The sequence below is a fragment of the Fistularia commersonii genome, chromosome 26 (genome assembly GCF_037954325.1).
Source record: "Fistularia commersonii isolate RoL2024-O1a breed Wild chromosome 26, RoL_Fcom_v1.0, whole genome shotgun sequence".
Taxonomy (NCBI): Eukaryota; Metazoa; Chordata; class Actinopteri; order Syngnathiformes; family Fistulariidae; genus Fistularia; species Fistularia commersonii.
Window position 1 is genome coordinate 9,992,908 of NC_141309.1, and position 14,471 is coordinate 10,007,378.

A 14,471-nucleotide genomic window follows, 5' to 3' on the forward strand; every position below is an offset into this window, starting at 1 on the left:
TTATGCTTTTTTGTGGTTAAACACTCTTTAAAGTTGAAGGCACAATGACAAGGATTATTTCATTTTACAAATGGGCATGATAACAAAACCAAATTCAAATAGCTGTTCAGGTTGTGAAAAGATGCAGACAGAGTGCGGCAAACTGCAAAAGGAGTGATTTGATTTCAATTTCAGTGCCTGCATTTCTTGCTGATGTATTTTTTTGAGAGGTGGGCACATTTGTGCTGATTTTATTTAAATTTGTAGGCAATGTGTAGATATAAAAACAACTGAAATATTTAGTGATGTCTTCATCATTTTATGTTAAATAACTCCCATTGCTTAGCATAAGGTCATATCCAAATGCATGCTCCCATAAAAATTTTATACAATTAAATAACTTGGAGGAGAACATGAACACAGGTGGAAAGAAAAATCCTCCATCAATCCATCTTCCCCCACTCACCCAGAGCTGGGTTGCAGCGGCAACAGCCAAACCTCCAGACCTCCCTCTCACAAGCCACATGGTCCAGCTCCTCTAGGGGGACCCCAAGGCATTCCCAGGCCAGCCTGGAGACATAGTCTCTCCAGCATGGCCTGGGTCTTCCCCGTAGTCTCCTCTCAGATGGACATGCCCGAAATACCTCTCCCAGGAAGCGTCCAGGAGGTATCCTGACCAGAGGCCAGAGCCACCTCATCTGAATCCTCTCTATGCAGAAGAGCAGCGCCTCTACTTGGAGCTCCTCCTGGATGACTGAACTTCTCCCCCTATCTCTAAGGGAGAGTCGGCCACCCTGCAGAGGAAACTCATTTTGTCCACTTGTATCCACGATCTTGCTCTTTCGGTAATTACCCACAGCTCGTGACCATAGGTGAGGGTGGGAACATAGTTTGACCAGAAAATTGACAGCTTTGCCTTTTGGCTCAGTTCCCTCTTCACCACAACAGACCAGTACAGAGTCCACATTGGTGCAGACGCTGCACTGATCCGCCGGTTGATCTCTATCCTTCCCTCACTCGTGAACACCTTACTCAGGCCATCAGGCACTCGCCAATGAGCCCCGCCCCCCAGCCTGGCTCCTGAGTAAAACCCCGGTGCCCCATGTCCGGGCAAGGGGAAAATGGCTCCAATGATTATCTTCTTTATGGGAGTCTTCTGAGCCACATTTCGTCTGGTCCCTCGCTTGGGACGTGTTTGCCTTGGGTGAACCTTCCAGGGGCATAAAGCCCCCAACAACATAGCTCCCAGGGTCCCTGAGATGTGCAACCCCCCCCACCAAAGTAAGGGTGCAGGGAGCAGCGGGGGAAGAAAAATCATGAATCACTGTTTTCACAGAAGTCTTTTACATTAAAACAGTGCATTTAATTACACAACACCCAGCCTTTGTCAGAATAAAAGTATTTGAATATCATAGGGCGAAAGTCAGGTGGTTGTTTTATGGCAGGCGCCAGATCACAGATCACATCTGTTTAAGTCAATGACAGGCGTAGGGGGGCCGCCTTTGAAACCAGACGTGTGATCCAGAAATCCCCCGGGGGGTTAGTCCTCAATTACAGAGCATGACAAACCTGTGCTGACAGCAACAGTTATAACTCAGTGATGATGTATTGTAAATGTCATCTAAAGCCTACCTCCTTATTACATTTATCTGTGCCCATCTAAAAGCTCAGAATTTCTAATTTCTTCAAAAGTAAAATACTGGGCATGTTGTGACAATGGATGATTAATACATGTAATGTTTGAAACAGCAAAAAGATGCACAAATCATAGGGAAATTTATTTTCTCTTTCCACAGAAAGACAGATACCGCAATAACTAGCGGTACTAGCACCTGACTTGCATCGTCATCTTGCTTCCCATCATGACCTCATGGATACGTGCCCACGCACGCACACAGCTACAAAGACAGAGCACGCCGGCTGTTTCCCAGACTCAGAACTGCTTTTAAGGAATGCCACCTCAGCCGGTCACCAGAGACTACAGCATCTCATTACACCCTGACGAAGCAGCCAGCTCAGTGAAAGAGACACTGAGACATCAGGCAATTCATCTCCATTGATCTCTACCTTCAGGGTGAGGGGGCTCAGTGCAAAAGATAAGTGAAGCTTTAAAGGGGATAAATACACCAAGAAACTTCACCTAGTACTCAGGCAGCTGATCTTTTAAAATGACTGCTAATGAGTGCCAACTGATTTAATAGTGAATGTAAAAGGTAAAGGGACCAGTTAGGAGAGAAATGTGTCTTAATTGCCTGCGAAACCTGAAATGGTGCAATGGCTCCCCCTGCAGAAAATCAGCAGCAGAGCAGCAAATCGTTTTACAACATGGAATGTCACAATAAACCAACCACATAAGAGTCATCGCCCCCTTTTTCCCTACTTTTCTTAATTATAAAAATTTGATGACTGATGTACATACATTTTTCTTCTTTTTTTTTTTAAACAAATTATGGGTTTAAGTGAGAGGAACGGAATACTGGGGAACATTTATTTCATATGAAGCCAGACTATGAGCTTCACAGCCACAATGGGTATTTAATGAAAAGTGAGATGGAGATAAAGGAAGCCAAAACAACACTGCTCCTGTTAATCAGTGGTTGGACTTGATTAAAGGAAGAATAAATAATATCTGCTGTATCAAATTTTTCACTTTATGTCAAAAGCCTACTGGAGGAAAAAAAAAAAGTCTGTGCAAGCGGAATATTGAACAAAAATTTCAATATCTGTGAAGGAATGTTTATAAAATTCTATCTTTAGAATGGATAGATAAAGGAGTATGTCTCAAAGCAAATAAAGTTTTTAAAGGATACTGATTCTTCAACGGGGAGAAAGTTCAGAGGCAGTTGATTCCATTACATGAACTCAGTTTTTGTTAATCAATGGCTTATCTTTGAAGTGACATCACTATACTCACTCATGTCCCCTATGTGTGATTCAGCTCAAGATGATCAAAATCATTTTTATTTCTTTGCTTTCAGAAAGTGAGATGGGCTTTGTTGGAGAATATCCTCATGTGACTCTGGTCTAAATGTTTACACAAAGACCCAAAAGAATTGGGATAACAAACATCGTGCATGTTAAGAAATATTGTGTCAAACAGAGATAAGCAGGAAAGATTTCACACCATCACCAAGCCTCTTAATCATCAATTTCACCGTGGTGGATCTTAATTTCCATTCAAGCAAAAGCAAGGTAAGGTATGGCACATTCTATAAGCAAACGAGCTTCACAGAAAAAACGAAAGAATGGAAGAAATGATAAAAAAAAAAAAAAATACAAGCAAAAGATTCATTGGGTGCTGTGAGAGTAATAAAACCGAAAGTCAATCAAATTTTAGTGAATTAACATGCAAAACAACCACAAAGGGGAATCATTGAAGAATGACAAAAAATACCTTAAAAAGAATGTACAAAGAAGGTTCCTTGAGGAAGCAATGTGAAAAGAAAGGTTTTTAGTTTCAAATGTATAAATGTGTTTAGTTGCTTCACTTGGAATCTATTTCAAATTTTGGCATTTCGTGGTACCTTAACCACATTACACTCACTTGTATTTTGGAGTAAATTGAGCTTAATCCAGATTTCAGCCAATATATTTGAGTTTGATTACGGCTCATTCAGCATCCTGCTAGATGGATGCTACTTTTCTCTCATTTTTCAGATCAGAGAAGGAGGATTAAGACTTGGGGCCATTCAGACCTAGAACTAAGAGAACATGTTTTTAGGCTGATGGCTTCCTATTTTATTGTTATATGTAAGGACAGAAACCTTGCAGCTGCCCAAAAAAAACTGGAGATAAACAGAGTACTTTTACTTCTGACGTAGATCAAGGTAAAAATCCTTCAATCCTCTTCGATGATATGCTCGTAAGAACAGAAGCAAATATGCATCTTGTAACATTAATGAAATACTGCTTCCCTTGTGTGACTCAGTATTGGCACTAAACTCCCTATGGCCCATCTTGGCCAGCAGCTCAGTACTCAAAGTCTTGAAAATTGGTCAAGTAAATTTCATGTAATCCGGGTTTAAGACAGAACGTCACACAAACAAATATCCACAACATAATCTGGTTAGAGGATGAAACAAATGCTGAGACAGAGGGAACAATTCAGTTCAACACAGCCAAGCTCTGACAACATCGTGTGAGCTACTGAGCCCAGTAAACAACTTATTAAAGCACAGGCATGCTGGCAGGGAGGAGTACACTATGTAGCACATGGGAAAGGCAAACTGCATAATAGTCCCATCTGCTCACATAAAATCAAACACCTGCTCGGCATCATCGACCGGAGTGCAACATCATTGTCACAGTGGTGGTGCCCCTGCGCCCTCTACTCCAAACAAAAACATCCAATGATCTCCTGGTTGCGCCACTCGGTTAAAAAAAAAAAAAAAAAAAAAAAAAACCCTCCTCATTAATGCCTCCTTTCAGATACGTTTTGGAATAATGGCAAACTGCTGCACAAGATGATCTAGTAATTTTTGCACTGTGCCAACGATGCAAATTCCAAACCATGGGGCTATTATTCTGCTTTACACATATATGAAGGTGACAAAACGCAAACTCATGTCTTTGCAACAGAATCCTGAAATGAAACCAGTAGTACACAGAAGCACATATGTATGGAAATAATAACAGATGTTGGAAAAATGTGGACCTTAAAAAGAAAAAAAAAAAATGTAATTCTTCAATAAATTTCAAAGACATTGTTTCAGATTTTCTAGTACCCAATCATTCTTTAGTCCTAACACATTTTTAATGTTCTGTTGATGTTGATAGTATTTAGAGGAAAATTCCTGCTGATTTAGATGATAGACAGACAGATATTTATGGTATTTTCGTGTGATTCTCTTAAATTAAAAAAAAAAATCATGTTAATTTACTAAAGGAAAGATAGGTAGAGTAATTCCTCAATTACCAAATAAATGCTTGATTTAGCAAACCATAATCAGAGAGACATGCTGACATACATTGGGATAATTGACATTAAAAGAAATTTTTTGTAGGGATTCACATCCAATCTGTTTAAAAACACACAATGATACACACATGTAACCACTCTTTACAACACAATACTTTCACTTTGAAAAGTTGTATAAGACAGCAAGGCTCAATCCCTTTCACTATCCAAGTTTTAATTTCATGTATTAGATCAAGGTATGAAACCGTCTTTGCACAAAAAGCAAGAGAGGGAATAGTTAAAAAGATGCAGCAGAGAAGGCTGACATCGCCCTAATGACTGGTTGAAAGTGAAGGTTAATGACTTGTCCCTGTTTACACGCAGAAGTGAGAGCATATTTGTGATGGATTTAGATATAGTGAAGGTGACTGCACTTCATTTTTCTCTCACTGCCTCCACTGGCTTATCCTCCTGATATTTTTTAACTTCGCTATCGACCAGTTTGATTCTCATGGCAACGGGATGCAGAAGAATCCATGCATATCTGCCCTGAGTGTAATTTTTTGATGGTATGTCAACAGTGTGTAAAAGAAAGTCAGAGAGAAACAATGGTAATTATTAGTGTAAGTGTATGCCATGATGTATTTGACAAGAGGAGCATTCTTCTCAAATAAATAAACGAATAAAAAACAAGGCCTCTGGTGTTTCGAAGTCCGGGACCATAATTCAAAAGGTGACAAGTAATGAAAGCTGTTCATTAGAACCTGTGTATTTTTGTTGTTTTGTCAATGTTTAACTGAGCCGCATTCAATGGGGATCTTGTGTTCACACAAGGAGGACACCTTTGGCATGAAGCAGTAATATCCATTGTATAGGGATAAAGACTAAAGAGGTCTTTTTCAGTTTATCTAGGGCAGGAAAAATGGGTTAGTGCTATAGAACATGACAAAAAAGGGCATCCTTTCTCTTTTTTTTTGTTGCAACATCAAGGGACCTGAGCCTGGAAGAAACAAGGTGGCCTGAATTCTACAGGTCTCCTGGGGAGGGGAAGCTTTGAGGTCATGAAAAGTGGTGAAAGCTCTGAGGAAGGTGAGCAAATCACTTACTCGCAGATTTGTTTTTTTAATGTAGAAAATTTAAATCACTACCTTACTTTCCTCTATAATTAGCTGACTGCACCTCATATTGTGTGTGTGAGAGGTGTTTTTTTTTTTAATACAACAGGGACTGAAGCTAAATCCCCCTCTGTTAACATTTTTCTCAGTTTATCACCCAGTAAAAATAGTGAGAAAAAAATTGCAACAGCTCTGGGTTACAGTGATAGCAAAGCAAGATCCACTTCATTAACCAAGGTTTTACATGAACGAGACAGGTTTGATGATGCATGGAGGAGGTTTCCCATCTGGGGATGTTAGGGGGCAGGGGGTGGGGGGTATCTAGTGATTGTCACCTCCATCTATCTCCTCATTCGTCTCGTTTCTAAGTTACTACCGGTGACAGCCTTGCTCAAGACAGCACATGCTCGAGAACAAAGCATCGCCTGTGTCTGAGGCAATTCAACGGAATAAACTGCTCTGCTTAGTCATTGAGTGTACGTATGTGCATGCGCGTATATATCTCTGTGTGTAAAACAGACCCCGACAAATCACATTTGTAATGAATAAAAAATAGGAATTTATGGCCTCAAACCACAAAGGTTTGAATGTTGACAGGTTTTGCATCTGCAGACAAATATGAAGATCCAAACATGTGTGAACTGGATACTGACAGTCTGCATGACTCACTTCTGGCGCTCTTCTGTATCAGTCCTTTGTTCGATCCTTTGTTCAATGACAAGCTCTATAATGGCTATTAAAACTCAGCTATATTAGACACCAACTGCCACATACAGACACAAATGGCAAAAATATGCACATCCATCATACACTGGCAGGCTACTGTTTTCACTCTACATTTATTGAAAACCCAAGAGGTCCTTCAAATGTAAGATTGAATGTCATTGCAAGACTGCGACTGACTGACAACACACACACACATACACACGCACACACGCACGTGCGCGCATCACTAACAGAATACATCCAATTACTGCTGAGCCCTAGATTTAATTTTAGTGAGAACTATTTAATATTTTACTTCACAGTCACTCCGAAGATCAAGACTTTAAATTCAAAACATGAAACCAGTTAACAGTTTGTGTGGAATTGCAAAGATTAATCTCTGACTCCAAACAGTCTCATCTTTTCCTTTGCCAAATTCATATTTTTTACTGACTGCAGGCTCATTTTATCCTGCTGGAAACTGCACAATCCTGACTAAGAGTAGGGAGAACCTTGAAAAAATGTTGTAAACTTAGATATGTTGTCATTAAGCATAAAAATTGGTAAGAAATTTCTGTTTGATATCAAAAAAAGATTGAACAGCATGTATCTAATACAACGGTATTGAACATTTTTGATTGTTGAATCAAAGAATCATTTATGCAGATACTTTCAGATTTAAAGCCACCTGGATAATCATTTGGGATTCAAGCCAATTTTAGTTGTTTTTTGCAAGCACCTGTTCATCTAGTAAAAATCTAATCATTCAATCAATCAATTGTGCGGTCTATGGTGCGGTGAAAGGGAAGATAAAGGCTGAGGAATATTTGGTTTCTTCAAGTCTGCAACCTCAGTGAAACTAAATCCTACACAAAGACAATTTAAGAGAGCTTATGGAGGTATGATTCAAGTGATTTTACCTTGAGGTAAAAGGTTTCTGAAAGATACACAAATTTTTGGAAATCAAACGCGCTAATCAATTGTTAAAATATCACCTTTGGGGGTAGCCTTTCAGTGCTTTCCTTTGTCCTTTAAGAATTACAAATGACATTTCTGAATATTTGAAATCTAGTTTCCATCCATCTTCACTAGGTAAATACATATCTTAATGTATTAAACACCCAGGAGTCAAGAAATGTGAAAACATTGGCAGGCCTGTACATTACATAACACTTGAGCAAAGGGTACAAGACCATAAATTACACTGGAATTATTTTCACAAACTAACAGTCTGACTAGGGTGAGTTTATGATATGACTTATGACTACAGCCAAAAGGTGTTTCATTTGCAATGTATATTCAGATATTTTGATTTAATTAGCAATCTCTAGCACTGCCTTTATACATTTATAAAATGGTATGTGGTGACACAATGTACCTTAATTGAAATGCTGATGTCATTGTAAAGTTGACTGGTTATGATTGTGATAATTCAACTCCAAACTAAACAAGTCCCAGTCTTGAAGAATATCTGCTCACAGCACAAAAAGTGAGACCTCAAAGTGGACTAATTATGGTTCTTCACAACAGCTGATTTGTAACAATAAGTTTTTTTTAACTTTCTTTTTATTGCACACTTGCCCATTTTACAGGTTCTCTTTCCAACTTCTGCGTGAGACAGATTTATGTCTCAATAAAGCCCTTTCTTTCCTTTGAAAATGGCCAAGTTGGTGAAGCTTTCACAGAGGCAGAATCATTGTCCAACCCTAACCAGCTGGTGGTCGCCACAGTTGTCTGAACTACAGACCATTCTTGAACCAAGTGCACAGCGCATTAATTAAAGTACGGCTGGTAATTGGTCACTCCAAGAAAATGAACGAAACAGTGTTACGCAATTATCTAAGAAAAAAAATCTAGTCATACCAAGATTTAGCCCCATGATGCTGATCCTCAGGCTCTCTGAAGCAAGTTTTGAATGATTTGTCTGGCAGGAACCACTCTACAGGACTTATATAAAGCTGTGAATAAACGTCTGTGTCCTTCAGTCTGGCGATGAGAATATAGAAGTGTCAGTGCATGAGGACATTGTGAAAGAGTGGGGCTGATGTTGTGTGAGTGTGTGTGTGTGTGTGTGTGTGTGTGTGTACATCTATTTTTTGAAATAAGAAAGAACTGACCTTCAGGGATTTCGAAGCTCAGTCAATGATTGAAGTAATGCTTAGTTTAAAAGGATTGCCAGCGTCAGTTTGGATCACCATGAAAATGAACAAGTGAAAGACTGAAACAGTCTGAGACTGATTTTTTTTCCATTATCCTAGTTTGTTAAGGAAAAATAGCTGCATTTTGTTAAACTTTTAAAATTCAAGAATTCAAGATAACCTTGAATAGTTGGATAACAAGTAGGTTTACACTCATGCATAAACCAGACGCAGCAAGTCTTGTAGCCTACCGGTAAATCAGATGACATTCACGATGGCAACAGATGATCTTTATCTGTTTTTGTGAAAGAACGTTTTTATATGAGAAATTTATTTCAAATTGTGCTCAGAGATAGTGGGTGGAGTGGCTTTAGAAAAAAATATTTTCAAAATCAAAATGCCTTTGTTTCACTGGCAGAAAAGGCTTAATAAAGAAACAAAATAACAAACAACAAAAGGCAAAAGTAACAGGATCAGCTGCTGGCTGTAATTCTGTTACAAAACAGGTCTCTGTCAGCCCTAGAAAAGCAAAATCCGTGGTCAATAATAAAAGTATGGACAACATAAATGAAGTATAACACATGAGTTAAATAGTTAGATTGATAAAAATCTTTAAATAAATACCATACTTGAGCTATACTCTATCCTTCAAAAACCTATGAACCTAACTGTTCAGCCATTACCATGGAAACTATAGCAGGAGACTGGCTGAATATCACTCACAAGTAGAAGAAAATGAGATTAAACAATTTTTCATTTGTGTTAGCACTCAGAGGCAGAGTAGAAACAGTGTTCCACAATGATGTGCACACCAGGCTTGTGTAATAAAAGTTAAACATTTGCAAGTTAAAATGTCCTACAGCATACCGAGAAAGCATCCAAGCACACGGCCCCAATGGCTGAGCTCTGTTCAAGAACGGTCTGAGAAGAGGTAAACCTATTCCTAGCATTTGCCTTGTTTCCCTGCCATGTTCAGCATACTACAATCTCGAGGGTGCACACACATACTTTATAATTTAAACAGATTTAACCACTAAGGAGCAGTCTCACAATAATTTGGGAGATTGCGCAAACAAAAACCCATACCATGAGTCTCAGGGAAGGGTGTGTAGGCGAGTCTGTAGAAAGTTAGGGCAATACTGTTTTTCAATAAGTCTGGTGGTGAGTATCTACTCATTAGAATGGACCCTTGGGCCTCTGAGCTTCTTTGCATGGCATTTCAGGCCCTAGAACAGGGCCTGATTTTGGACCGTAGAGCAGTAATGGCGCATTGTTCTCTGGGAACACCGAGGTGCCTTGAATAACTCTGGGAAAAGCTTTGGCATTCCTTGAAAGAAACTTTTCTGAATAGGTTCATGGTACTTCCTTTTCACTGTCTAGAATGTTGCTCTGGCAACATATATATGACCTCTCTCGAAGCTGTTTGTGGAAAGGCAAACATATGTGTGCATAAACAAGCTTAGTTCATCACAATTCCTGCCAGGCCACATTAAAACCAGGAAGAAACCACACAGAGGATGCTGAACATGAGGTCACTCACAGTGGAGGCTTGCCTGTGTGAACTATAAACCATACTTCTACGCATCTGGAGAACACATACACATGGTGGACACTATCACAAACTGAGGGAAAGAACATGAAGTGGCATCTGTTTCTCCTGATAAAAAAAAATATATATATGTCTATTAGAGCACACCAACGGCGGCGGAAGAATAACAGTGTTGAATTTGGTGACTGACCCAGTTCCGTGAATGCATAAAATAAATACATCAGAACGACAATTTAAAATTAGGTTGTCGAATTCTAGTGCCATTAATACACCAAGGGTGGGCAAAGATATGCTAAATGATGGGAATGCCCAGGATATATATTTTCACCAAAGTAACCAGCAGGTCAAAAATGGAAACCTACTGGTGAGTATGTGGATCTTCAGGGTGGAGAAGAGCAAAACCAACCAAACCACGGCCCAAAGTTGTAAAAACTTTACTCAACAAAAATGCCAGATCTTGCCATATACACTCATACAAGATGGGGGGAGAGTGTGGGTGGATGGGTGTGTCAACACACACACACACACACACACACACACACACACACACACACACACACACACACACACACACACACACACACACACACACACACACACACACACACACACACACACACACACACACACACACACACACACACACACACACAAACCACTTCCCTGGCCAGGCATAGTTGGTGGTGGCCACAGTTGTGTAGACTTGTGGACACTATCCTTGAGTTAAACATAACAGAGATTGGAGCTTTAAAATAAGAGCACATTTAGTCCTGCATTCATAATAATAACTGTCATAGCAATTCTCCCACTGCATGCCCGGGTGGCATCAGCCACAAAAAAGCGAAGTTGGAGATGATGGAGACAAAAGCAGAGCACAGGCATGCAGATGGCCTTGGAGAAGAGAGGAAAGATGTTAAAACCAGATGTCTATTCCACTCCTGCTGAGAGCAGAAGGCAGAGTATTAACAGGAGAGCAAACAGTACAGATATATGAATCAATGTCACATGACCATGCAAGGAATTTATTCGTTTCTCCATATATTTTGTCACTCATCCATATTAAACTGTCATTGGATGATGAGCATACAACAGTGTCATTCCTTACCGATCATGCAGAGAATGGGGAGTCAGAAATCAACCAGACTGTCGAGACGCTCTCGAGATTATGCAGAGACTTATATTTATATAAAAATATCTAAATCCAGCGTATTATTGAAATAACTATTATTTCACATTTGGTTATTTTAATCTTTATCATACCAATATATCAGTAATGTGTAAATGCACACACACAAGAAAAGGAAACTATATTACTGAGCAATGACTGTACACTTTGGAGTTAACAGTAGAGCCTTTGTTGTCTTTATCAGCTATTTGACCTGGGGGTGCAGCCATTTTTACATATTTTCATTAACCCCAGTACAAGCACAAATGTTTGCGAGCACACTGACATACAAACAAACTCAGCGAAAGGTTTGTTGAGGTCACTTGCTTCATTGAAATGCTGCAGAGTGGCTCCACAGTAGCGTAAAGAGTCCCTAAGAGGGGATCGTTAACAGAGACACACGCAGTCAAAGGTTCAAGTGAACTGGCGGAAATAAGATTATAAAGATAAGGAAACAATTTTTGTTTTGAGGAGCAATCTTTAGAAAATACAGAGACAGAAAAAATAAAGGGAAACTTTTGTTGTTTACACATCATGTGTCACTGACACTGCATGTGTAACAACGAGATTGGTTTGTTCAACGGCCAAAACCACAGCATCATAAAATAGGTCAGGTTATTTCAATTATTTATAGTTTGGTGAAGCTAATTTTAGGAAATCTCTTTGGCCTCTTCCCCAAACTAAGATGAGTAGATAGATGTGCTTCTCGTCTCAGTACGAACAGGCTGAAAGAGGGGAAGCCCCAGCTCCAGTTAGATGCCTAAGCCTCTTTTCAAAAAGTACATGTAGTGACTTGTGCTTTTACTATGCTGTGAAATCATCTTACATTGCAAAACACCGTCATATTTTTAACAGAATACATGTTCAGAGATGTTCTTCTGACAAAAGCACAGCACATAAGCCAAAACTAGCTGGTCAGGGAGAAAGAGTCCAATGAAGGAAGGTTACCAATACTGTGAACTAACGGTCACTGAGGTCACCTGAGCACCAGGGTCATGGATTTCTATCTCCCTATTGCAGAAACAAAGAGAAGAATGCCATCCATCTCCATCATCTTGTTCCTTTGAGGAAGACGGTTTGTTCCTTTAAGCTCATCAAATGTACTTGAGATTTGAGACTTGCATCCGGGAATCTTTCAGAACATGTGCCAAAATGCTGTTAACAACACATCTACAGTCTGGCTCATCAATCACGGCCTCCCAGCAATTACAGCAAATAATGTAATCACGTGACTCAATGCATATCTGGATTGAATATATTGCTTAGGGATTTTTTTTCTTTCAAGTCATAAAACATGTGCAGTCCTTATACTATCTCAGCTCACTCTTCATTTAACATTCATGAAAGAGATGCATTAATAATAATATTGAAGATAAATATTCAATTCATACATTGCTCAAAGAAGCACATCCCTGTTTTATTTGATAATTGCTCATCCTGCACACACCAGAGAGTTGCATCAGTTCATGCAAAAACTACACGGGGAAACACAAAAGATAATTTACTTTCACCAAAAATTCCTGACATGCTTAACTACCCTGACAGAACTACAACTGCGGGAGGTCTAATGTTTTATTGGAACACAAACCAGCGTGTCAAATATCAACTCCTACTCCATCAGAAACCCGATCTGGGTAAATCTGACTGCAAATCAATACACTGTAGTGTGACCAACTTCCCAGGGGGCTAGGAATATTTCCCATGATATGAACTATATACAACTTGTAGACATGAACTCGCAATGCCAGGGAAATGTATGAGAAACACAAAGTGCACACGGAAAGGGCGTATCGCAAAAGCTTCAGAAAATCAAACAGAGACCAAATCAATACCTTTTCTTTTCCATTTGCCGTGTTGTACCATCAACAACTGTTAAGTATCCTCTTACAATTTATGTTGTCATCTGCACAAATCGGACATATGTAGCCATGTAAGAAATCGATTTAGTTTTGATTTAACGTGCCGAAACAGAACATTCCCCACAGTGTCCCTCTTAAAAAGGAGAACCGCTTAGGGTGCTAAGGTGTATATTCACAAGGAAGTGGGAGAGGAAGACAGAAAAGGGCCATTCAAGTGAATTGGAGGTTAAAATAATAAGTGTGGCCTGTCTTTCTTGGTGAGAGGTGGCTAATGTGAAGCAGATGGAAACATGGCATATTTTCAGGGGGAGGAAGAGAAAACTTGCACATGTTCTAATCAAGAGATAGAACGGCAGAGAGTAATATACAAACAACTTTCACTTCATTCTCAACTTAATGTGACGATGATCTTTGACCCCTGTTGGTGACTGGATGACACAACAGCAGAGACCCATGCAGCAAAACAGAAACACAGCACTGTCTCGGGCCCATTAAATATTGCAACAGTGGCAAAAAGTTTAGCAACAGCTGAACAAGTTGAATTTGAAACGATTAAATTACAAAACCCCGCTAATATTTTTAATGAACATTATAACAAATAGGCGCAATAATCTCATGGAGGTGCCAGCAACGCAGGGGGGAATAATTACATAACACCGGGTAGGAATATTAAAACAACATCCAGGGAGACGAAAGAACACATAAAACAAATTTAAAGGGATCTCATCTCATTCCTTAAAAGCTGAGATGCACTTTCAAGTCTCCACAGAGACACCACTGATTTTTGTCGGCGTTATAAAAACAACGCTAAATCACTTGGAAACGCTGCAACTAAGAGCTTTAATTTGATGCGCCGCCGCTCCGAAGTGCAACTTTATTAAAAAATAATCCTGGAGACCAAAACAGAACACGGTAAAAAATAAGATTAAGAGTGTGCCAAAATTTGTAGGGTTGGTAGAAGAGAAGAGAGAGAGACTCCAGTCGGTGTTGGAAACACGGAATCTCCCACGCCGAGTGGGTTCAGAACGAAGCGGCGGCGGAAACTGCGGGATAATTGGTCTCAC

General features: G+C 39.6%; 1 protein-coding gene across 1 annotated transcript in view; it reads right to left on the reverse strand.

Annotated features, from left to right (window-relative positions):
- rtkna (rhotekin a) overlaps positions 1-14,471 on the reverse strand; it is a 61,502-nt gene that overhangs the window by 46,654 nt on the left and 377 nt on the right. The window lies entirely within an intron of this gene.